The sequence below is a fragment of the Zonotrichia albicollis genome, chromosome 1 (assembly GCF_047830755.1).
Source record: "Zonotrichia albicollis isolate bZonAlb1 chromosome 1, bZonAlb1.hap1, whole genome shotgun sequence".
Lineage (NCBI taxonomy): Eukaryota > Metazoa > Chordata > Aves > Passeriformes > Passerellidae > Zonotrichia > Zonotrichia albicollis.
The window spans coordinates 4,106,820-4,130,656 of record NC_133819.1 but is presented as its reverse complement, the minus strand read 5'-3'; the positions used below and the strand labels follow the sequence as shown (position 1 = coordinate 4,130,656).

The 23,837-nt window shown below is 45.5% G+C and overlaps 1 long non-coding RNA gene across 2 annotated transcripts in view; it reads left to right on the top strand.

Moving 5' to 3' along the window:
* The first annotated feature begins 22,465 nt into the window (after positions 1 to 22,465).
* The window catches only part of LOC113459828 (uncharacterized), a 60,863-nt gene continuing 59,491 nt past the window's right edge, over positions 22,466 to 23,837 (top strand). Inside the window, exon 1 of one of the 2 annotated variants that reach the window (XR_003381392.2) lies at positions 22,466 to 22,892. This is a non-coding gene — a long non-coding RNA (uncharacterized LOC113459828). The remainder of the gene's footprint in view (positions 22,893 to 23,837) is intronic. The other variant, XR_003381393.2, reaches the window with a different exon arrangement.

The following is a 23,837-nucleotide window of genomic DNA, read 5'->3' as shown; positions in this document are numbered from 1 at the left end:
CAGGGAACAGATTTTGGAGGACAGGTAGCCCTTTCTGGCAGTGACCAGAGGGCAAGAAGCAGAGCCAGAAAAAAGCAGAAATGAAATACAATTTTTAACAGCACCAGTGATTAACCAGTGAAAGGTGAAAACCTCACAACTGCACACAAAGCTCTTCAATCATGTCTGGATGTTCTTCTGGCTGGCAGACTGTAACTCAGCCAGAGGTGATGAGCCTTTTGAAGCACTCCCAGATAAGAGGCCCTGAGCAGGAAGAGGTGAGGGGATGCACAGAGCAGCTCCATCTGCTGCTCCTGGTACCAAACATGAAGAAGAGCAGACCAATCTGAGTTAGTCTCCACAGTCAACAAGCCCAGCATGGCTTTCTTCTCCTAAATCTATCACATAATTTAGGGCAGAAAAAGCTCATCCTAGAGGTGTTTCTTTTTCTTCATGAAGCATAAAGTGAGTCTGGGGCCAATGGATGTGAGGCACAGGGCAGCTTGAGGGTACCTGAAGTTAAGGGAGGTGCATTCTGCCAGTGTCAGGAGCTCTGCCACAAGATGGGTTTTGTCCTCTCCTCCCCCTCAATTCCATCCTTCCTCTGAGGTTTTCAATCCCCCCTTCTGAAGGGCTTTGAAGGAAGTCTTCCTTTGCAAAGGCACTCGGTGAGGCCCTGAGCTCAGTTTGGGATTTTTCCTGCAGGACAGCAATGTCCTAATAATATCCTCAGCACAAAGCACAGGGACACTTCAGGAGGAAAGGAACACAAGGTTCTGCTCTTATTCAAGCACTTTTAAACTGCAGTGCCAGTTTTTTTAACCAAATCTTTTTTTAGGGGAAAAAAAGAAATTCAGCTATGCAGAAACGCCATGCAGATTTGCGTCAGCTTTTGTTGAATTGTCTAAAATAACATTTCTATTTTTTTAAAAGAGTCTGTAGGAATTATGCTAAATAAAATCTGATATTTGCCTTTCAGGATTATTAAATCAAGAAAAAAATATTTCATTTACAATTAGTTTTTTGGTTTTAGTGCTTTCCTAATTCCACCTTTTACAAGTGTTTCAAATCTTTACAAGTGAAAAGAACTCCCTTAGTTCCCAGCTAAAAGAAATGCTTTCTTCAGCAAGTTTTTTTTCCTTATTAATTGATTGATTCTCTTCAAATTTTTTCTGAGAATTGCATTTCTGGTTAGCTTAAATGTGAACTTTCAGTGAACTATACCAGTCACTGAGCTGCTTTATCAGCTTAATTAGTTAACGAAGTGCTTGTTATCAGGTTTCTTTGACCCAAATTCCTCACACCTAAAAATGTAAATAACCCTCCCCTCCAAAATAATTCCTGAAAAAATCCCATCCACTGATTCACTTTAAACACACCTAATGGCTTCTATTTCTTGGCCAGTTAATATTGATTTATTTCAGGCAGTAATTAACCACTCTGTGAGTAAGGGATGTTTTATTTTTTTGTCTGTGACAATATGTAGTTATAAAGAGGGATCAATACTGATCCAGCCAGACCACACTGAGCTGAGAAATTGCTGCTGTTTGCATTTATTATTTATGCTGTTTTGGAGGTATCAGAGTGCTCAGTGTGCCAACGCACTGTTGATTTAAAAGTGATAAAAGACCCAGCTAATTTATGGATTTTGGTGAACTTCCTCTCCCTGCAGAGCACGTGTGCACTCATCACAGTGCTGAGCACAGCCCCATCCTCCTCCTGCCCCTGGTGGGGCCTGACTGCTCTGATTTCCAGGGCAAACTCTGCTGGGCTGAGCTCAGTGATCTCAGAGGCTTTTCCTAACCTTGATGATTTTACCATTCCAGGAATTTAAACCATTCCATTTTCCCCACCTCAGCATCTGCCACCAGCCTGCCCTGCAACTCAAAAATCAGTGTTGGGGGCAGCTGGGAGGTTGGAGCTGCTGTGGCTGTGGTTTTTCTGTCCTGGTACCACAATATCTGGGTGACATGGAGTGCAAGAGCTCTGCTCACCCCTGCACCTCAGTAAAACCAAGCAGGCAAGCACCATATATCCTTAAAAAACCCATATGACCCAGCGGGCAGGAGCCATGCATCCTACAGGAGCCTCTATAACCCAGCAGGAGAGCACCATATATCCTGGAAAAAGCCCATATAAGCTATGAGGAAAGCACCATATAACCTAAAAAGAGCCCTTCTGATGAGCCAAGGTACACAGCACTTTTTTCACTCCTTTTTCTACATCTCTGAGTTTTCTGCAGGACACAGATTACAGCAACTGCTGCTGCCAGGGAGCCCCTCTCTCCTAAGGAGATCTCCAAAGTAACTCCACATTACCTTCAGTGATAAAATGCTCATCTTTTTTTTTCCTTTTCTTTAAACATAGTAGCTGAATGTTCTAATCAGATGGTATCAGGTGATTTAAGGTTCTATTTTTTTTCTTTTTTAAAAGACCCTCACATTATTTATTTATGGTGGTTTTGCTGCGTATTCCAGCCAGGAAAGATTTTGCCTGAGGGTTGGTACAACAGCCTGCACAGTGTCTCACAAGCAGGCAAACACAATAAGCAGGCAGACACAAGAGTAAACTCTTGCCACATATTTTCCTCCTCATATTTTAGTGTTGCAGGATTAGAGTGTTTATGTTAGATTTTGTTCTCTGTTATTTTCTTCTCTGTGTATGGTGACTGGAGAGCTGCAGTGTGACTCAAGCACAAAATATATCCTTTAAAACTTACCTTTCAGCCATGGCTTCATGCAGTGCCTGCTCAAAATCTCCAGCTCCTGGAACCTGGTGATTATTTATCAGTTTAAGAACTTTTTTTCCTTCTTAAATTAAAAAAAAAAAATGTTTCTCTCCCTCGTGACCGGAGAAAGCCGCTTGAAAGAAACTCATCTGTGAAAACAACTAACACTCATGGTCTTTAAAACCCTGTGGTTTTTTTCCAAATCCAGTCTCATGATTTTTCTGTGTTGGCTGCGGGGAGGGAGATCTGCCTCGTGATCCTGGGCTCTCCTCAGTGGCACTGTCACCATTGTCACGAGTGGGAATGTGCAGCTCCAACACAAAGCGCCAGTGCAGCATCCTTTATCTCCCCCCAAAAGGACTGGGGTGAGCCAGGAATCCCCACGGAATTCTTGGCACATCCAGGAGGATCCATGGCACAGGGTCATAGGGTCAGCCACCGCTGGAAGTCAAGGCATGGCTCACCAGGAGTTTGAGTTAAACGATGGATTTTTGGCACTTGGCAAGTTGGATGTGTTCAATGTGTTTAATTAACACCCTTCTATTCATCTGGGATAATTATATCAATATCAGAGTTAATTACGAGTAATATTTATAGTGTTGCACTCAGCTATGTGTGTTTTTAGATATAATACGAAGTAATTTTCAATTTAGCAGAAATGCAGAAGGGGGAAAAAAATAAAAAGAAACATGACAGTGATCTAATAGTTATGAACTAAATATGTCTAAAAATACATCCAGAAACTGGAATTGTTGTATGGAGGAAATATCAACATAATGACATTTTTTCTTAAAAATATCAGAAAAGCCTCAGAATAGCGGAACTTTTTGCAAGTAAATGTGGGAGGGCTGAAGTGAGACATTCCAGAGCTTGGGGGTTTGCCTCAGTTTACAGAGGTGGGGAGTGAACAGAAAAGGTGAAGGAGGAAGCAGTGAAAAACTGTATAAAATTCCTCAACCAAAGGAAATGTTTCTGAATGCCTCAAGCTGCATCGAGGCAAGAGAAAAGTTTCTCCTGGATTAGTTCTGCAAAAACTGTAAAGGCCTTACAGGTGACTTGGATCCCAGCAAAATCTCCCAGTCCTATGGCAAATTTTGTGTGTCCAGATGTCTTGGTTTGAACAGACAGGTGTCTGCTAAGGAAGGCAGGAGCCTCCCTTGAAATGGAAAATGTAAACCCCCTCCCTCTGAATTGTTATAATTTTGATTAAGGGGCTCTCAGACAAAGATATGGGAGTAGGAATAACAATTCTTTAATAGGAAAATTAAACAAACAAATGCAATAGTACAAAAGAACTACTGTCAGAGCCAGCACATGCCCTGCCCCCTGTGTGTCAGGGGGTGTCCCAGCCCCATCCCACGGGGGCTCAGCCCTCCTGCAGTGCCAGCTGTGGCTCTGCTGCAGCAGGGATCCTGCACAAGGGGGGAGTTTTCCTCTGCAGCTCCAGGGCTGCTGCAGATGGGCCTGGGCTCCCTCTGGCCATGCAGGGCAGCAGAAAGCTGCTCCTCTGGCAATGCAGGGGGCAAAGGCTGCTGTGCTGTGCCAGGCTCAGATTGGATCCAGGTAGGAATGCTTGGCTCCTCCCCTGGGCGGAGCATCTCCCCATGGGATGCTGGGATTGGATCAACCCTGCAGGGACACTCAGTGGCCATGGACAGCAGAGATCTCCTGGAGGGAGGGTTGGCTGTGGGAGAGATAAAGGAAAAACTGCCCCAGGAACAGCAGAGAACTGCTCCACCTCTGACAGATGGAAATAGAATACACACCCTCATTTCCAACCTAAGATTCCAGACAAGATCCATCTCCGCCCACAGCCTGCAGGTCCCTGCTGTGATGGTGACACAGTGTCCTTGGCCAAACTGCTCTTTGTGTGTCCCCCTTGGGCTTCCTGTCCCCCCAGTGCCACAGCAGTGCCACCACCCTCCTCTCCATCCACCAACCCTGGGCATCCCAGCACAGGAAAACCCAAATTTGTCCCCGGAGAGCAGAGGAGAACCCAGGGGATGCAGCACCCAAGATTTGCAGCCTTCATGCAAATCCTTCCCCACAGAGAGATTTGATGGAGCAAAATGTTTAGTGGAAAAAGTTTAGGAAATAAGAGCTTTGAAGTCAGTGGGAGTGATTTACACCATCATGTGGCCTTACTTGTAATCCAAACAGCATGAAAAATAGATATCTGGAGTGGCTGGGTTGCTTTTTTTACAGGCAGATCAACTGTTATTACTGGAAAAAGTGAACAAGGGTTCAGGGGCACAAGGACATCTTCAGCCTTCAAAGTCTGAAACATTTCTTTAATTTCTTCAGCTGTTTCAGATAAATAATTCCAATGCTTAAGACATTCAAGTGTGCAACATTTAAATAATAACTTGTCAGTTATAAGTAAAACTATGTACAGTATATATTTTATTCCTGTAGAATTAAATAATAAACCTGAGACATTATTTATATTTATATTATCAGAAACCAAACATTCCTTATTATAAAGAAAAAAAAGCACACCCACACAGACCCCTAGGTACAAGCTGTCTATGTTTTTCCTTCTGAATCAAAGAGCTTTGAAAACTTTGGGGTCCAGCCTTGGGGGTGTCCATCATCAACCTCCTTTGAAGCTCTTGAGGACTGAGGACACCTGAATTCTTGCAGGAAAAGTCCCTGAAAGTTTATGGACCTCTATTACAGAAGGAAAATGGAATGAGTTAAGAGTACTCAATCACTGGGTCACTTTGTACTTTGTTGAAATGAAGAAGAAAAGAAAGAAAGAAAATCTGGGGGAATTGTTTTTATTGTTATCTCCTGTCTTTGAAATGCTGTAGCAATAACAAAAGCATCCTCCAGCACACAAAAGACAAGAAATAAAGGTTAACGCTGTGTGGAATTTTATAATTTTTTAAAAAATCTTTTTACTTTAATTGCCAGTTGTGATGGCAGGGTAAAAAAATATGTGAAAAGCAAGAATAGCTAAAAATAGGTCAGATAAAAGGCAGTATATCTAGCCATAAATTATCCAGAGCCCAATAAAAGCTCAGTGAATGAGACAGTGGAATGTGTGGGGGCATGAAGACATAATGATATTAAATTAGAGCTTGCCTTCCAAACTGAAGAGGGCTGTGAATTACTCTCATTTAAGAGCCTTGCAGTAATCGATAGCGGCTTTCGCTGCCTGTGGACAGAATCTCATAAATCCCTTTTTACTCGGAGTGGCTGTGCAGGAGGAGCAGAGCAGGGATGCTTCAGGAGGGGCAGGAGGAGGGAGGGGTGCCCAGGTGATCACAGTATTCCCAGGGTTTTCCATTCCAGCTGGGATCTGCTCTCCCTGCCCACCCCCGCTCCCTTCAGGAGGGTGCTAAGCTGCTTGTGCTAATTGCTGTGCCATCTCTGCAGAGGTAAAGCTGCAATTCAGGGGTAAAACTGCCGAGCTGGGCTCCCTTCGGAGGAATTAGAGCTCCTTGGAATCCTCTGCCCACACTTGGAATCCTCTGCCCACACCGTGTGCTCCCTCCAGCTGGAAAACATCCCTGTAATGTAACTTCCACTCTGAATCCTCTCCTGGGGCTCAGACCAGGGCAGTCCTTGCATGTAGGGACAGCACAGTTTCCCCACTCATCATTATGTGATCTTCCACTGAGTGCCCAAAGAATTCAAATTATTTGTGTCTGCATCCACTTGAATTTACCAGAGGCCCTTCTGATGAGCCCCATCCTTTTCCGCACAGGTGCTGCTTGGACACAGGCACAATTTCCAGGCTTAGAAGTTCCCCCTGTTCTGAAACTTTCCAAGAAGTGCTGGTGTCCTGATTTTTAGGGTGGGTTACAGCAGTGAGAGAGGTGTCTGTGGGCACAGAAGGCCTGCAGAACCCATCGGATGATAGGCCACAAAACTCTTCCTAACTCCCTCTTCACACACTGAAAACCAAAAATAAAAGTAAAACGTGCCACAGGAAGTGAGCAGGGCAGCCAGTGGCTCTAAGTCATGGAATCATTGGATCACTGAGGCTGGAAAAGACCAAGATCATGGAGTCTGACCATTAGTCCAGCTCCGCCCTGCTCACCACAAAACCCTGTCCCCAAGTGCCACATCCACACAGCTTTGGAGCACTTCCAGGGATGGTGATTCCACCACTTTCCTGGACAGCCTGGCTGCCTTTTCAGTGAGGAAATCTTTTCTTATATCTGATCTAAACCTCCCCTGGCACAACTTGATCCCCAGAGGGACTCATTAAAGGCCTCCCAGAGGGAGCTGGAGAATGAGCCATCCCTCCTACTGTGGAAAAAGGTGACGAATGCCAGCAATCCCAGTAAAACCCCAGGATGAGCCAAGCTTCACTGCCTCCCTGGGATTATTTGCATTGCCTCTTGCGTGTTAATAATTAACAGGAATCTGCTTCCAGGGCCATTACCTTGGGCACGTGCTCCTCTTCCTGGTGGGTTTAGGAAAGGAGCCCTCAGCACAGATGGGCATGACCCTGGAAGGCACAGATGGACATGATCCTTGGAGGGGATGAGTGAGGAAAGGGCTCAGCTTGGCCATGAGAAGGAAAACAAACACTTGCCTTTGGCAATGGCAGTGGGCAAAGGAGTTATCAGGAACGTTATCAGGATCTTGGGAAGGAAACTGCCGTGCCCAACATCCCTTGTCCAGCCGGGGTTTTCTCAGCCCTCAGTGTGAGAAAGCAGAGGCCCAGGGTTATCTGCATTCCTCTCATTCCACCAACAAAGTCTCCCTGCGGTTCATTTCCTCCAGAAAGGTATTAGGGAATATTAAGGGGATAGGAATCTGCTCATTAAGGACACGTCCGGCAGATCCCTCGCTCGAAGAGGAAAGACTGCAGGGCTTAATTTACCCAATTGTTGATGATTGATTAGCAAGGCCATTTTAAAATGCTTTTGATCCCCAAGTCCCCTCATTACAAGCATGGCTGGGGCTGAAGCCTTGGACTATTCCCAAGTAATCTGGGAAGATGAGGGTGCTTTGAACAAGTTTTTATTAATATTCCGATCGATAAGCACAAAGGGGCGGATGGAGAAAAGCATTTTGCCGGATTGCATCCACCTTGCCAAGTTTTCCACAGGATTGGACGGCTCCACTGGACTGCTGGTGCTTCCCACAGCTGAGTTCTGGGTGTGCAGCAGGCCCTGTGCACGTGTGCCTGGCCATGGGGGCCTGTGCAGCTGCAGCAGTTGTGCAAATACACTTTGGATCTGCCACGGCTGCTCGGGTGCTGGGAATGTGTCTGGAACACCAGGCTGCAAGGGAAGCACACATGGGCTCTGGGAGACACAGAGGCCCCCAGGTCATGCTGGTTCTAAATGAGGCTTTTCATCTGGTGTGCTAAAATTTTATGCCTCTCACAGCGAGAAGGTGGAGAAGTTCAGAAACTACTAAGCAGCCCAAGGAGAGCCTGCTCTCAAAGAGAAAGTCTTTTCTCCTGTCTGTCTCCAACTAGGCAACAAGAATATCAGTGAGAGGAGGGTGGAGAACAGGCAGAGAGATGGCAGGACAGGTCCTGCCACAGGAGGTAGAGAAAAGGCCAGGAGATTGGCATGGAAGAGAAAAAAAAGATAAACCCTACATGAAGCTGTCCCTCACATGTGTCTTGTGCCTCAGGCCATCCCTAGCCTGATCCCAGACCTGTCTCTGAATTTGCATCCAGACAGCCTCCAGATCTGACTCCAAAATTATGCATTTGAAGGCTGGTCTGAGTCTGGTCTGCTCAGGAGACACACGTGGTGCCAATTTGGGCTTGGGTCTCCTGCAAAGGGATCACAGGTAACTCCTCAGACACCCATGTGAGGCACGCTGAGAGCTGCTGATGAGAAGCCTTTTGTAGGGAGCTGGCATTCAAATCATCATCAACCAAGGTCTCACATCTCCCCATCTGCTTCTGGTTCTCAGCCTAGCTCGCAGGTGGCAGGGAGCTGCTCACAGCCCTCTGGGCTCCAGTGCCCACCAATGTGAGTGTGGAGAGGATCCCTCCAGAGATGTGTGTGCAGCTCTGCTCTGCTCCTTCACACAGGTAAAGGTGGGGATGGTTCAGAAATCAGAGATTGAATCCCACTCACCTCTCCTTAGATGGCTCCAGCACCTCTGTCTGTCTCTGAGCTCATTGTCCCAGCTCCCTCCTTCAGTCAGGGTACTGGAACAGGCATTTTAAGACATCGTTCATCTGCTCTGGGTTAGATGCCAGCTCCAGGATGAATTGTGTGCCAGCCTCCATTGCCCAGACTGGTTAGACAGATCTGAATTGTAAAAAATAAGAATGTGCAAGTTGAAAAGCTTAGAGGTAGACGTCTACAGAGATAAACCAAATGAGATGCTTCCTAGCATGGGCATGTGGAAATGCTTCCTGCAGCTGGAGATTGGCAAGGTCTGCTTTGGACCAGAGGCCCTTTCTCAGCAGAGATTCCCATGAAGACTATTAACAACAAACCCCACATTCCCTGGGCACAGTCTCCTGCAGATTGAGAGAGCCCCATGACTGCAATGCAGTGACTGAGTTACCTGAATTTAGGTCCTGGCATGTGGTGAGGACTTGGGCAAAGCCATGGTATGTGGGAATTCAGGACATCTCTCTGGCTGTCCAGGATGGACAAGACCCCTGCCAGGGGGCTCAGAGACCCTGGCACAGAGACCAAAACACCTGTGGGTTTGATTATGACCCATGGAGCAGATTACCAACCTTACATGAAGATCTGCAAGCCACAACAGTTTAGGTAGAATAATAGTGAATTTATCACAGGGTGAAAAAGTAGATTTTGGGGTTTCTGGAATGGGGGTTCAGGAGACAAGATGGAGGGATCTGGGCATGTCCAGCCTTTCTCCTTCTTCTTCTTGGCCTCCATCTTCTGCTGTGATGTTGGCACTTTTAGACTGGTTTAGAGGAGAAGCTCATTGTTTAACATAGGTAATAGGTATTGGAAAGGAATTGTAAAAATAGTACACGTAGCTTTTAGCATAAAGACATAACACTGCCCCGGGGGCAGGCAGAGTGCCTGGAACTGTCCTGCTGGACGGACCTCGGGTGGACAGGAGAAAGAATTTAATAGATAAGATAAAATAAACAACCTTGAGACTGAGAACTGAAGAGCTCTGACTCCTTGTTCAAGCACTCGGACTGGGAAAGAGATTTCTAACATTTCTCAGGGTCACAGCAACCAAAAGTTCCCGAGAACGATCCTCTTCAGAAGGAAATCACTGCCCTCTTTTTCGTGGCTCCTCTCAACCTGAGGACGGTGCTCTGCAACACCTGCCCTGTTCCAGGGGAGAGATGTGAGCTGTGCTCCTGGATATGGTCACAGTGGTTATTTGTGCTTTCCTTGTGGCCCATCCATGGACATCTCCCTCTTGGAACGACCTGCTGGCAACCAAACAAAAACCACAGAAGTGGCCATTGTTGCCCTGATTTTTTAGGATTTTCTAAGCCTTCTGATGTTTACATTTTTGTGACAAATTTTCTCACATCCTTTATGTAAATAACTTATTGTTTTGCATTCTTTAATAGAGGAGGAGAAATTTGATGGACTGTTGGTTTGTCCAGTGTCATTGGAGAAGTGGCACTGTCACCCTCCAATCCACTGTCACTTTTGGAAATCTATAAATGTTGGAGTCAGAAATTTAAAAGTCCCTTTTTGCCTTGAAAGGATCAGTGTGTCTGCATTGTGTTATTTCATGTCCTACAGTAACAGGCCATGTCTGGCAGGGATGTGGTGGCCCCAGAGGAAGTTTCAGATGGGCACATCAGATCTGAATTTGTTGTCATGCTTGTTTTTGAGGCTTGTCAAAGTTTTAGCAGCAACATTAATGCCACCATGACTTTTAATGCTGACGCAATTTTAAAGGATTCAGCACCTAAGAGCTGAATCCCAGCGTGCACAGCAAGGACACCAAAGCTCAAATATCAAGGTACCAATCATGTTCTTCTAGCTATAGTGACTGAAGCCACTATAAAAACATACAATAGCCTTTGTATGAGCAGAAAATGGGAAGCAGAAGAAATGCATTTCTGAAAATCGTCAGCAAGTTCCCTTTGCTCAGAAAGAAGTGCAGTTAAACAGAACAAGGAAAGGGCAGCACATTCAACCCTCAGGTCAATTCTCCTTCAGACTTCATCAAGAGTTGCATGTCTCTGGTGGATGTGGCATTTTAGGCACCATTGACCAGACACAAAAGAAAACACACCTCCATCTCTCCTTGGCAGACCCATAAGGTTTGTGGCTTTTCTTCCATTTCCCTGGGGTCAGGCAATTACCAGGCCCTTCAAGGTTTCATTTTTTTGAGGAAAGTATTCTTTAGGTTCCTGTGGTGATGAAGAAAAGGGTCAGCATTGAAGATTCAGAAGGATCATTGCTGATCAATGAGAACGCCCAGATTTCCTGAGGGTGGATGGGGTTGGAGTCATCATTTAAATGGTGGAGTTGGTAATTCTGGACCAGCCCTGCCCAAATCAGCCTCCTGTCCCCCCATCACTCAGCAGGTGACTTAAAGGGGAGAAAAGGTCAGGTTTGAGTTGGGAAAACACAAATAAAGGCAGATCTGAGGAAGACAGTCACTGCAGCTTTCTCCTTGTCTGTGACAGCCCCATAGTGAGGGCAAACACATCCCATGGTGTGTGGAAACCACTCTGAGCAAGATGAGCTGACTGACTATCAACAGGCTGACTGTTCTCTCTGACCTGCTTTTCAACATGATCTCTCACCAAAACACTGTATTTTATTTTATTTTATTTTATTTTATTTTATTTTATTTTATTTTATTTTATTTTATTTTATTTTATTTATTTTATTTTATTTTATTTTATTTTCATTCCTTTCAGCTCAGACAGCTGATTCTGTCCTTCCTCACGTGAAGCTCAGCTCTCAGTCCCAGCTGGATGTCCTGAGCACTCATTTTAGGGGATTAGGAGACAAGTTATGCTGCAACATTTCCCCATGGCACAGACTCATGGGATGCACTAATCCAGCTGGATAGAAGTGAAACTTCCAGCCTGCTGTTACTTATCAAGGTGATGTCTACAAGCTGCATTAATTCTGGGACAAAATCTGCCCTGTGAGACTCATGGGCAATGCCCATTTTCAAAACCCTCTGTGTCCTGGTGGGATTCACCTCGCCCTACACATTTTACACTGTAAAATCCATCCCTCACTGAGTGCATCCCAGCACATCCCAGCTCACAGTCAGTGTCAAAGTCAGGAAAACTCTGGCTGTGTTTCCTTCAGCATTTAGGTTAGGAAGGGAGATGTAAGATGGATGTTACTCAAGAGAAAGATCCTGCTATCCTGCACTGGCTGCAAATTTGTAAAGAGAATCTTCTGACCCAAGGAACTCTCTGGAAAAAAGGAGTGTGAATCAGTCAGAATAACAAACAAGATGTAATGCAGGACACCACAGCCTCTGGACTTGGGTCCTGCAAAGTTCAGATTCTCTGCAGATCTTCCCACGTTTGCTCTTCTTCAGGACCTGAAGTCTTGTTCTGCCTGTGACCTTGGCAAGGAGCTGGCTCCAAAGGTTCCTCAGTTCTCTCTCTGCAGGACCAGGGGCACCAGCACTTGTTTGTGCCCCTGAAGCTCTCCAAGTGCTTAAAAATTGTTCAGACACTGAGTTTGATCCAAACAAACTGAGCTGGGGGTTGTGTAAACTATCCATGCACATAAATTGGGACATTTAAGAGGAGAAAAGGAAGGTTTTGTTTGTGTATTTTTTTATTGCAGGGTATAAACAGGCAAATAAATAATTTACCATGTGATCTGTGCTTTAAAGCAGCCCAAAACCATTCCTGCTGTGTGTTTCAGAGCCCTATTCAAAGTCAGAGACAGGCAAGGGAGCAGCCATACATTTATTTTATTGCTCTGCAACAAGCCAACAAGCTCAAAAGAGTTGAAAGCAAGGATGGGAAAGAATGTGGCCAATCTCTTCTCCCAGGTCCCAGGAGGAATCTCTCTGTGTTCTTGGATTAGGGTTCATCTCACCAGCCTGTAGATGGCCACACCATGGATGTCTGCTAGAGGAGAGGTCATGGAAGGCTCCCTGTGTGGAACAGGCTGATTGTTCTCTCTGACCTGCTTTTCAACATGATCTCTCACCAAAACACTGTATTTTGTTTTGTTTTATTTTATTTTATTTTATGGAGGGCTCATTTCTGCAGCATGAGGCACCTGATCTTGTCTTAACCCTTTTAGACATCATCATCCCCTGTGTTCGGGGGAAAGCTGCAGCAGGGCCATGCACTGGCAGTGCTTGTGGGCTGGGACAAGAGGCTCAGTGGGGAGGACAGGCTTCTGCTTGTTGTCCTGTGGCTCCAAAATCACAGAACTGAACTCCTGGGGTGTCTTGGTTTGGAAAGACAGGAGTCTGCTAAGGAAGGCAGGAGCCTCCCCTGAAATGGAGAATGTAAACCCTCCCCACCCCTCCAAATTGCTATAAATTTTAGATGAAAGGGCTCTCAGGCAAAAAGGTGGGAGCAGGAATAACAGTTCTTTAATAGGGAAGAAAATAAAAAGATAAACAATGCAGTACACTAGAACAACACTGACAGAGCCAGAACCCAACCTGACACCCTGTGGGTCAGGGTGCTGGTGGCAGTCCCATTGGAATTGTGGCTCAGCCCTCCTGCAGTGTCAGGGGTGGTTCTGCTGGAGCAGGGATCCTGTAGAGAAGCATGTATTCTTCCTCTGAAGATCCAGTGGAAGGAGAGGCAGCTGCTGTTCCTCTGGGGAATCCAGTGGAGAAGCCGTGCTGGTGTCTCAAAACCTCTGGATTATATCTGGGTAGGAATGCTTGGCTCCTCCCTCTGGGCTCACATCTCCCAATGGGATGCTGTAGTTCTTATCAGCCATGCAGTGACATTCAATAGCTGTTATCAGCAATGTCCCCTCCCAAGGGAGGTGTGATTGTGGTCACTCAAAGAGAGAGATAAGGCAAACTGCCCACTTGACAAAAGATACTCTGCCATACAGATGGCAATGGAAAACATCTTGCATTGCAATCTTCAACATGGGGACTGCAGGTTTGAGGGAATTATATTTCAGCACACCCAGGTAGGGCTGGATTTGTGCAAGAAGCAACCAGAGAAGGAATCGTCTTTAAAAGTGCTTTAAGAGGTGGTGGGAATGGAGATGCAACCTGAAAATGTGGCTGAGAAGACTTTTGTTGGATCATTTGGGCTCCTGACCCTGGGATCCATCTGGATTAGTCAACAGAGCTCCCAACAAGGGATCAGCTCACCACCACCACCACAGGCTGGGGTTGCATCATTTCAGCCCCAAACCAACCATGAGACAGGAGAACAAACTGGAAACACCTAATTACCTGCTCTGAACCAAACCAAGAAGAAAAGAGTGCTTGGACACAGACCCTTAAAGCTGTTCATGCAGAGTTTGGCTCAGCATTGGTATTTGTGTAAAATTGCCCATCACCTTCCCTGGGTGCCTCAGCATCACAAAACCTGAGGTTTTCTTAACTGTATTAAGGAAAAAAATTTCCTTTCCCTCCCACCTCTGATTTATGACCTGGACTAGGGTATTTGCTGCTCTAGAAAGGATACAGAATGAAAGTCACAAGACAGGTAGGAGTTTTCTCTGGAAAATCCAAGCTCATGATGTCAAATGTCTGGGTCAGTGTTGGAAGGAAACTCAGTGAAATTCCGGGAAAGGAAAACCCTTGTTCATGTTTCAGTAGGTCACAAGGTGCAATAAATGTCCATATTATTGAATGCAAATATGTGCCCTGGATCAGTCAACTGGCTCTTGGAGTTTGGTTATTCAGTTACAGAACAATGGTTCTTACTTTTGCCTTTCCAACAGACTTCTGAAAGATGATCTTGATATTTTAATTTAGACCAGATTTGTCTCTTTTCAGGAAAAAAAAAAAGCCCATGATATCTATGGTACAAGGCACTGCCAAACCTATTTGGTACAAATTCTCTATTCATCAAAAAGAAGGAACCAAAGCCTGGCAGGAGAGTGGGTGGATGAGGTCTCCCACAAGATCTCTGACCTAAAGGTCAAAACTCTTTAGCCCCCTGTATTTTAGCAGCCACAGAATTCAGCTTCCACCTAGATACAGCAAATGTTAGCACAGAACCATAGAATCATAGAAGAAAATCTGGTTGGAAGAGACCTCTGGAAATAATCCAATCCATCCCCCTGCTCAAAGCAGGGCCAACTTCAACAGTTGCTCATATCTTTACACTTCTTCAGCCTGTGTTCAGAAATAAGGTCTGTGACTGAGTTTGTTCTCCTTCAGCAGAAACTGTGTAAAAATTCTGCTTTTCAAGACCTAATCCAGGGAGATCTTGGCAGCGCAGCAGACTGGGTGACTTTTCCCTTTATATTTCCTCACTAGTATTCTAAATATCATCTGAATTCCAGCCCCACAAATTCAGTGGCAGCTATTTCCTTTTCCTCCATGTTAAGGCAGCTGATTACCCTCCAAAACCAGCCCAAAACTCTCAGTGTCTCACCTCGAGTTTCCCAGAGTTTAATGCACTTTCTGACATTTGGTGACACATTTAGACCTGTGCTCATCCTCCATTTCCAGGCAAAGCTGGTGCATGCTGCAGCAAGAATTGTATAAATAGTGAATTATATAAATAGTAACAATATCCTCAGCACCTGATTTTTTGCTCAGAAAGATGGGAAGGCAACACCAGAGATTGAAAACGTTGGTTTTTACTCTGAAGGAGAGGAGTGTGTAGTCCATCCTGAAGACTTGGCTTCTTTTGATGTCCTATTGAAAATAACAGCCCTGCTTCCATGGCTCTCCCTTTTTTTCATGTTCATTCAGGTTTGAACTGATTATCCCCCATGGCTGCATCCTATGAGTGGCATTTATGGTCCTTCTCCTCCTCCAACAAGGAGAAGATCCAACAAGGAGAAGATGACGTGCAGGATGAAATGTGGGAGCACAGGTCACCAAAAAGCTGCAGCACAAAACCTCTCCTAAGGTATCTCAGTCCTTGTGGGCACCTGAGGGTGTGGTGGGTGAGAATACTCAGCTTACTCTGAGAAGGAAAAGCTGGAGGGGTTTTTGGTGTTAATGAAAACATTTTCCTGGCACGGCTGGAAGCGAAACCCTGAAAAGTTTGAGTCAATTCCTGAAGCTTTGCTGATGTGGTCTTCTGGGTCCCATCAGCAAAGCTGGTCATAAAATCATTGAATCACAGAACATCCTGAGTTGGAAGGGACTCACAAGGATCCTGGTCCTGCACAGAATCAGCCCCCATGGCTGAGAGCACTGAGCTCTGGCAGCCTCGGGGCCAGGACCATTCCCTGGGGAGAATGTTCCAGTGCCCAAACACCCTCTGAGTGTGGAGCCTTTCCATGATATCCAACCTAGACCTGCCCTGGCACAGCTCCAGCTGTTCCCTCAGATCCTGTATCTGGTCACCAGAGAGCAGAGAGCAGTACCTGACCTTCAAGCTACAGACAATGGTCAGGTCTCCTCTCAGTCTCCCTTCTCCAGGCTGAACAAGGCAAGTGACCTCAGCTGCTCCTCATTTGGCTTGTCCTCTAGGCCTTTCATGATCTTCAAAGCCCTTAAGTCCTCAGTGATGCCTCAGACCAGGACTTGACCCATAACTGGCATTGGCTGTTCAAGTCCTGCTAAAGCCATGCCAGATAAATCCTCTGTTTTCCCCCTGCTCTAATTTATCAACATAACAACCTCATAGAGGAAAAACACATCCTCTGTTTTAATCCAGCAGCTGGTTCTGAGAACATCAGGGTCCCCAGCATTGCTGGATTTGAGGTTGGTGCTCTGAGAGGTTTGGGAGAAGCCCTTGGTAAAAGCAGCACCACCTTGGCTGGAGCAAAGGCTGAACAGCAAAGCTCATAACACACCCCAAACGTCTCCTCCAAACTCTGAATTAAACACCCACTCAGCTGAAACGTTTGAATGATGAATATCATCATCTGGGGGCGGGGGGGAGAGAGGGAAATCTAAGCAGCTTTATTTTTTCCAGTGCTGCAGAAAGAATTTCCTTCCTGCTACAGATGTGCAGCCGGGGCGCTGGAAACAGTTCCCCGTGAAGTTTGAGCAGCCGAACTGATGTGGCACCAGGCAAGGAGACTCCAGGCCTGGGCTGGCAGCTCAGGAAATTAATGGGCCAGACTCCTTACAGGAGTGGAAATAAAAAAAAAAACCAAACTAAAAAACACACAAAAAAAAATTTAAAAAACCCAACAAACAAACAAACAAACAAATAAAAACCACCAAAAAACCCCAAAACAAAACAACAAAAAACAACCAAAAAACCCCAAAAAATCAAAAAACCCCGACCCCAAAACAAAAACCCACCATTTAAAAATAAATATACTGTATATATATATATAGTATATTATATATGTACCCCATATATACTATATATTTTTATAGATAGCATATTATATATTTATATATAATATAAATAAATATATAATATAATTTATATATAATGTAGATAATATATTATATATTTATTTATATTATATATATTATGGTTTATAATATATTGTATTTATATATTATGATATATTTCTATTATATATGTATATAACTATACATATAGATAACTATATATAACTATACCTATACCTATAACTATATCTATATATCTATATATCTATATATCTATATATCTATATATCTATATATCTATATATCTATATCTATATCTATATCTATATCTATATCTATATCTATATCTATATAAAATATTATAGTTACATAAGGCAACTGCAAACTGGCAGCATGGAGGGAAGGGGAATAGGTCAGCAGTGAGAGGAAAATGACAGGGTGTAAAAAGAGAAAATCAGGAGAGGGAGAACACATCCCCAGGGGAATGATATTAATTCGATGAAAGAAGTGTAAGGAAAGCCAAGAACTGATCAGATAGCCCTGGAATGAGAGATAGAGAGAGGAAGGTAGTTACATGTATGGATAGATGGATGCACAGATATTTAAGATCTGTGCAAGAAGAAGCTCGGTGTGGGACTGTATCAGTGCCCCAAACACCAGAGGTCACTTGGATCAAATACCTACAAGGGTCAAAAAGCTTTCAGCAGCAACAGCAAACTTCAAACCACAGACCAAACACAGTCCAGAAAGGGAATGGGCTTTTTTTTCCCACTTCCTTACTTAGTATTCAGGAGAAGCAGCCTTTTTCTGCAGCATTTAGAGAGAGTAAATAATCAGGACCATGCTGCTGGAGGAGCTGGGAAGGGGGCAGAGAGCAGGGGTGTGAGGCAGGGGATGGCCGGGTGCTGGCAAGGCTCCCCACATGCAGAAGAGGACAGAGGGGACATCTCCCACCCCACAGGGATGCAGAGCTGCCACAGGGTTTGGGACCATCAGGGCTGGGGGACCTGCAAGGTGCTGCAGGGCTGGGGACAGCTCAGGGCTTGGCAGAAACCTGGAACTCCACCAGCAGAGATGCTGGGGACTTCTCCCCACCTCTGATCCATCCAGAAGTACCAGGAGCCATTTTTAAGACAAAATATTCCTGTTTTCCTGAAAAGGAACAAAAAGAAGAAGAGACCTCATCTTGAAATCAGATGCACCATCCTTCAAGAGAGGGTTTAAAAATGGAGATAGCCAGAATTTGGTGATGACAGTTTATAAGGGAAATGATTTATTCGTCAAGATTTTTCTGTTCAATCCCTCCCTATTTTTTTTTCTTTGCAATCAGAAACATGAAGCTTCTGATCCGGGAAAGAATGCATCTTTTTTTCTTTTTTTTTCTGTGAAAAAAGTTGCATTTTTTCACAGTTCTTTCCCAAAGCTGCTGCTGCTGCAGTGGAACAAATCCCCTGCACTGGTGAGATGAGAGCAGGGACCATCAGGTTTCCCTGCATTTCCCCTCAGTGCAGCCATGCAGGGGGAAGCAGAAATAATTCAGAGGTTAAATATTGCCATGCAGAAAACATCAGCATGTGGAAATCACAACTCCAGGAGTGTGTAAATGCATTTTTGTTCTGAAGGAGTTGGTGTCACAGGGTTGTCTTGGCTGCTGGAGAGGGAAGGGTGGTTTGTGAACAGATCCCAGAATTCAAATGACAGGCATTAATGGGCCAGGAATGCTGCAGCTGTGAAATGGGGAAAACAAAACAATTCTGTTTTCAGAAGGACCTCACCAAAGATGACTCCAACGAGCACACGATCCACCAATCCGTCACCTCCCAGGATCCCACATGAGAAGGTGGGATAATTACTGTAATTTTAATGTACTCCATGATGATTTAAATACACTGGTAAACTAAAAATATCCTCCTTTTCCATGAGGGCGCTGACTTTCTGAGGTAATGCTGCCCCAGAGCTGCTGGTGCTTCGTGTGCCAGCCCCTTCTACAGCCCCTGAGGGTGCTATAAACCTCATCACAGCCTTGCCCAGTGGAAAGTCTTTGCCTCCTGCATTTTGCACACCTCTTCTTTGGAAAAAAAAACCCAAAAAACTCTGCTTTTTCTCTTGTAATCTGTGGTAGAGCTGCAGAAGGAACAGAGGATGGAGGAGAGGATGTGAGCAGCAAGGGTGGGAGCAGGGAGCCTGGGCCAGCTGAGTGCTTCAGCATGCTTGGAAGTGTCAGTGAAGCAAATAGTGTGTTTCTAACACAGCCCTGAGTGTTGAAATGCTGCTTAAATTGCCTCCAGAGCTGACATGAAACCCCAAGATCTGGAAGTATCTCCCGTGATTGATTGAGTGGCTGATTGATTTGATTATATACATTTTATATGTGTGTGTTAGGGCTGGGCTGGGCTGTCCAAACACCATTCCCAGAGCCAAGATAGGAGCTCTGGGGTATCCAGACCCAGACTCCAGCTCCTGCTTGTCTTCCCTGGGCTCTGTGTCCCTTTGCCAGCTCTGTGGGATGTCTCAGATGCACAGGGGCATCTCAGATGGCACCAGGCTCCTGTGTGTAGGCACTGGATGCCACCCCCTGAGTCATTCAGGCTCACAGAGATCGTATTTTCAAAGTTCCCCTCTGCAGTTCACTGGGATCAGAACTTTACCTTAAAAATAAACAACATCCAAAGCCAAGAGTTTCCTGGATAGTCAATTATTTTTTTTTTTTGTGGGGGTTGGTTTGGAAGCATTCTGAAATCTGATCCTCGTTGTAAAGTTGGGAATCTTGGCAGCCATGTCAAGAAGCAAACTGTGTATATTTTGCCTAGAATTGTTTCCACTATAGAACCAGGAAATAATAATAAAAAAGCAGCTTCTTCTCCTTTAATTTATTTGCAGAAGTCTCCGTGGATCCCTTGCTTGTCCCCCATCATGCTGGAAAAAAGGAAACCTGAGATGAGGTTGGCTCTTGCAACTGTGCAAATGCAAAATTCTTAGATAGAATCAACATGACTGTTCATGTGAGGTGGCTTTAGCAACACAGAAGTTCACTGGACCATTCCTATGGATATCTTGTTTAGTAAATGAGGTGAAACAAGATGAGGATCCAGGCTGGGCTTTTCCCTGTGCTGGGAAGGGTCTCTGATCTGGAATTGCAGTTTTTGGGTCTTGGGGAAAGAATGGGGACAAATGGGTCAGTGAGGACTGTCAGGTTTTTGTGTTCATTTGTAGAGATCCACAGGACAAGCTCAGAGTGAAGGAAACAAAGGATTTCACAAACTCCAGCTGATACAAAACCAGTGACCTTTGTTCTGCTCCTTGGTTGACCACTGAGAAATTATTATTGCAGAGATAAAGATCATAAATTTTTGTGCCTGGCTTTTTTCCTAGATCCTGTTTAACAGTGTTTCTTGGCAGTTTCTTAGTAGATACTTTTTAGCTCTGGCTCCCTTCCTGGAGCTCTGGCAATTAAAGATATTAACATTCAGCTTTAAAAATAGCAAGGAGTGGGTATCCAGCCTCCCCAGATGAACAGCCCTGAATGTGGGGAGAGCCTTCAAGGATGCAGAGCCCAGAGCTGAGCCATGCAGACCATGGAGATGCCCTTTCCAGTCCTTGATCCCAGGAATTCCTCACCCTCCCTTCATGCCTGGTAAATCCAAGCCCATCCCTTCCAGATTTTTCACCCCTTGGCTGGTTTATACAGAAACCCTCCTATTGACAGGATGGCCCTGTCTTGAAGGGCTACAATTTAGGCTGTTTTGCTCTTGGGTAGAGCCACCTACCTCTGCTGTGTTTTCCAGGATGCTGAAGTGTTACTGTGCCTGTTGAGCACAGGGAAGGGAAAAACCAACAAACAGAAAACCCTCAAAACAAAACCAGCAAAACAAAAACCTTCTCCTCCCTCTGCCTGAGCTCTGACATCATGAAATGGAAATGACCTGGCTGGTGACTTGGCTCTGAGCCTCTGAGCTTCCCTGCCTCTCTAAAATACAGGAGAAACACACATTGTTATCTCCAGATCCTCAGGGCTGCCCAAGGAGAAGCAGACCCCTGTGGGAGGAACATCTCCATCTCTGCTTCCCTCCTCACTTCTCCATCAGCAGCTGGCCAAAAGGGACAGAAAAACAGAGCCACCCATGAAGTGAGCACAGAGAGAGAGGGCTGTGTGCCCCAAACTTCACTGAGAGTCCTTGATGTGTGTCCTTGATGTCACCCAGTGAAACTTCTCTTCCAGCTTGTTCAGGGCACTCAGGAGGTGCTCTGGACTCTCCAGCATTTCTCACTGCAGTGATGATTTCCCTGTTCAGGACCATAAAGCTCCTCCTGGGAGATCTGGATGAGGCTGAGAGTGGGTAGAGCTCAGGCCAGGATGTGGCAGATGGAGGGAAAAAATTCCTGCACTCTTATCCCAAAGGGAGCTCATGGGGCTGAAGCACAGCAGGGAGGGCTCTGGAGCCTGGGCACAGTGAAGATGTCCAAGGACAGTGAAAGGGGAAGCTGATATTGGGAGATGACCAGCAAAGGAAATCAGCATCCCTGATTCCCTCCAGGAGCCTGCAGGAGCCAGCTGCCAAGGACAGCCCTGCAGAACCAGCTGGATAAAGCAGGAATTTTGATTTGGAACCCGTGATAGCCAGGACACAACCCAGGAGAATTTGAATGCACAAATAAGCTCGTAAAATATGGAGTGAGGGCACTACAAGGGATGTGACTTGAAGGGCAAGAAAAGTTCTCCTGCTCCTTCCACCGATCACCCCACGGCTCCTTCACACCCCCTGAGCTCACAGAGCTCCCAGCTTCTGGGACCTCAGGGATTGTTTTGGGGCAAGGTCAAAGAAGCAGCTCAGAACGTGCAGCACTGAGCATAATTTTGGATACAGAAATTTATTCCAGTGTGGGGGTGGCTTGTGCCCTTCTCCTGGCCAGGCAGTCTGGGATGGGGTCACAAAGCAACACCTGGAGGAAGAACCTCGAGGAGAAACTGTGACTGCTCTGCCAAAAACTGGCCCCAAACCTGGACATTCTCCATGCAAAGGACGTGGAGGATGAATCTACAGGTGGTGGTGGTGGAAATGAAGGGGGAATTTGGGGTCTCTAAGGCAGGAGTGGGAGGCAGCAGCTGTGCAAATACCCGTGAGCTGGTGAGTGGAAAGGAGAAGGGGTGGTTGTAGTCACCCTGTTTTGGGGAAGGACAAGGTTCCCAGGACCTGGGAATGTCTTTACCCCTCTCTGTGATAGGTGGCTGTCCCATAATTTTAAACAATGAATTATTTGCTCTTGAAAGCTTGACCTTTTTGCCCTCAATTCTTTGAAATCAACAGGAAGACTGTGGCACTATCTCACAACAGCCAGTGCCTGAGGCGACGCCTTTCAGCAGACATCTGAGCTTTTAATCACTTTTGGTTATTCCTCATAATTTCAGTTAATAAATCCAGGGTGGTTACAGCGATGATTCATGCAGGATGCATCCTGTTTCTTCTCTCCCACATCTCTCTGGCAGAAAGCTGCTATGGATTAGGAACCTTGCCCTTCATTTTTGGAAATTGCTCTCCCACTATAGACTCCAAATGAGAATTGCTGTGGTATTTCACTGTGTGCTATTTCAGAGCGCTGGCTCCTTTGATGCAGTCATCATCTATATGGAAAAGAGGTGTGTGCATGAATCAATGGTATAGTTCAGCTGCATCTGCATTAGAAAGGCATAAAAATGAATGAAATGCAGGAACTGAAATGTGCTCTCCCAGGATGCTGTGCTAAATCTGCACTCCAGAATCACGCCAAGGCGCGGGCTGCAGAGCCAGGAGGGTCCTGCAATTTCACACCACACTTCCTACATTTCCATTTTCACCTCTGCTGGCTGGAGCATCTCAAGGTTTGTCTGAGTTCCCTGGAAGCTGCATGATATGTCTTTCAGCTGCTATTTAAAAGGTTTTGTTGTTTGTTTTTTGGTGGGGTTTTTTTGGGGTTTTTTTTATGGCTGGTTTTCTATTTTCCTTTTCTTTTGTCATTGCCCACTTCTGGAAAATGCTGGTGGCTTTCAGTTTCTGGAGGAAGGCTGCTCTTCTCTATGAAAGAGGCAGAAGAGCAAACTGTGCCAAATCAACTTAATACAAAATGATTGGTCCATGCAGCTTTAGACATCTTAAGAGGGCCCTTTGCAGGAGCAGGACCAATTCTCTGCTTTGAGTCTGCTCATCTCACCAGCTGGGATGGCAGTCACACATCCCAAACCCTCTTCTGCTTCTCTATTTGATCAATTAATAATCACAGCAGTAAAAAGATGAAGCCAGAAGCCCTGAGAGGAGCAGACAGTCTGAGCTGCCTTCCTTGTCCTTCAGTGACAGTGAGGGGAAAAGGAAATAACCAAAATTTACCCATCTTCTGTTGCTCCTCCCATGACGACAGACTGCATCTCACTGGGAGAGGGGACCACAACACTCACAGCAAGCACTGGTGGGGAGTTTGTCTCTCTGGGATGTTCAAAACCCCGCTTGTAACAGTGGAGAGCAATGGGAACTGCTGGAACATGATTACCTTAATCCCAAAACTGACATTTAAATTAGGTTCCCTCAGGGACTGCCATTTTCTCACCCCTGGCTCTGAAGGGAGCCTGGGCACAGAGAACTCCTGTGAAAATCCTGGGTGAGGTGATCTCTCCCTTACCTGGAGGGATCTGAACATGGTCTGCAGGTTCCTCTGTGGACTGTGGGAAGGGGACAAGCCCAAAGAAGAGGCCATTTGGCTTCATCAATAAATAAGGGTACAGGGGAGCTGCAGAAGGGTTTTTGACAACAGCATGAGGAGACAGAACAAGGGG